Genomic DNA, 2,494 nt, shown 5'->3' with positions numbered 1-2,494 from the left:
CAAGGGTGAATATTCTATTATTTTTTTTTGACCACTTGCTGCTTATTGAAGTTTAAATTTATTTATTTATTTGTTTATTTATTGAGACAGAATCTCACTCTGTTGGCCAGGCTGGTCTTGAACCCCGGGCCTCAAGCCATCTTCCTGCCTCTGCCTCCCAAAGTGCTGGGATTACAGGAATGAGCGAGTCACTATGCCTGGCCTAATATTCCACTCTTTAAGAAAGTGACCCAATTATGTTCTTGATCTTTTCCAATTCACCTCAGTGCTTCAGTGTTTCCACTCTTCAGGAGAAATAGTGAAGGAGGAGAAAGCTTATTGAGCTCCTTCTTAAAAGATATAAAATTCCAATGCTTATGGGGCAACTAAATAAGGAAATACATGAAGTGGACCTGGTGGCGACTGGAAAATCAGAATACAACCCTTATCTAAAGAAGGCAGCCAATATTCACCTCTAGTCAAATTATAGCCCTCAAGTGTATGAGCCCAATGTAGCCAGATCATTTAATTTTGAAAGAGAAGTTTGAAATCTGAATTTGTAGGGGAAATTTTCCAAGTTTTAGGTGTCGGCAGGCCAAAGCCAGCCCAGGAATTGCCAATTTGTAATTTATGTCCTGGAGGTTAAAGTGGATATCTAACACTAGATATCTGGGCATTCGAGATAGCCTGACTTGTACATTCTTAATAGGCAATCTAGATGAAAAAGCAAAATTATTAGAAGATTATAGGGAGCATAGGGTCAGAGCAAAAATGATATGTAATTTGAATGTGTATCTCCAGAACAGAGTACATATCTGCCAGCTAGACTGTATCTTTGCTCTGATCTTTTCTAGGATTTTTGTGTTGTTTTGTTGTTCGTTTCTTCATTTCATAATTCAACCTCCCAGTGGTAAACTTATTTCATTTGCTTTATTTTCTGAGAGGAGTGTGTGTCAGAGCAATTATTGTCTGGCTCATGTACTTACCGCCTGTGACTACAACCCTGAAGGGTATGTGTATTAATCCCATTTTTGCTGATGAAGAAACTGAGGTTCAGTGAAATGAATGAACTACTCTGTCACAAAACCGTAAGTGACCAAGTTGGAGTTGAAATCCTGGTCTGTTTGGCTCCAGTTTAATCTCTTGCTACAATACCACAATACTATTTCTCTAGTTCTGACTTTATTATTTGCCCCCAAATGCATCAACAGGAGTAGGGAATAATCATGGGATTTCTCTTAGGTTCTGTAGTTACACTGCAGGAAGAAAACACATTTAGTATAATCATCTTGAGACTCCATGAGCAAGAATTACTGCCTCCAGATAAATTCCTAAAAGTAGAATTACTCGGTAAACTTGTCTGCACATTTTCCTAAACTTTTAGTATTTATTAGCAAATTGCCGTTTAAATAAGCTGTACCTACCAAGTAACTTAATTCCCAGCAGATTATGAGTTACCTCTTTCCTGTACTACTACTACTAATGATAATAATACTTACATAGTGCATACTATGAGCAGGAAACTTGTAGGTGCTTAAAATATGTTAATTTATTTGATTATCAAAATAGTCCATTTTATAAATGAAGAATACTGAAGTACAGAAAAGTTAAGTTACTTGCCAAAGTCATGTAGTTTACAATCAGAGGTAATAGAACCAGGATTTGAACTTAGGCAGTCTTTATTGATTATGTCAAGATTGGATATTATATTGGTCTTTTAAATTTTATAGACAGAAAGTATTTCACAGTTACTTTACTTTGTATTTTTTTATTTAAAGAAGATAACATATTTTTTTCCTTCCTTTTCTCCCTTTCTTCCTTCTTTCCTTTTTCTTTTCATTCTGACTTTTTTTTTCTTTGGTAAGATACTAGTTAATATCCTTTGCCTATTTTTCCTTTGGAGTGTTCAATTTTTAAAAATTTGTAAGAAATGTCTGTATGTCATGGATAGATCTCATGTGTTATATATGTTGCATTTTTGTTTGTCTTTAACTGCTTAATTTTTATTACATTGTTGATATATAGTTTAAAATTCTTATTTAATGAAATCTATTAAATTTTCCATTCATGATTTTTCTTTGTTGTTTTCATCAGGTTACCATCATGCCTAGTTTATGTAAATATTTGCCCTAACATATTTCTGCAAGTTTTATGATTTCATTTTTTAATTTAGAATTTATTTTGATATTTAACTTAAAAGTTCATTGATGACACTCTTTCCACCTTTTCAAAACTGTTAGGGGGTTATTATTTTTCTCATTTCTGTCACTTCGGTGGGATTTGGTAAAGAGAGAGGGTAAAAAACATAAGTTTAGCAGCCACTATGAACAAAATGCTGATTTTTAAAACAACTAGTTATTTACTTTCTTGTAACCCAGGCTGGAGTGTGGTGGCATGATCAAGGCTTACTGCAAATTTCACCTCCCAGGCTCAAGCGATCTTCCCACATCCTCCCATCTAGCTTGGATTACAGGCACTAGCCATCAAGCTCAGCTAGTTAAAAAAAAAAAAAAAA

Source organism: Rhinopithecus bieti, unplaced genomic scaffold, assembly GCF_001698545.2.
Source record: "Rhinopithecus bieti isolate Rb0 unplaced genomic scaffold, ASM169854v2 scaffold_1545, whole genome shotgun sequence".
NCBI classification, from domain to species: domain Eukaryota; kingdom Metazoa; phylum Chordata; class Mammalia; order Primates; family Cercopithecidae; genus Rhinopithecus; species Rhinopithecus bieti.
The sequence above is the reverse complement of the archived record's forward strand: the minus strand, read 5'-3'. Positions refer to the sequence as shown.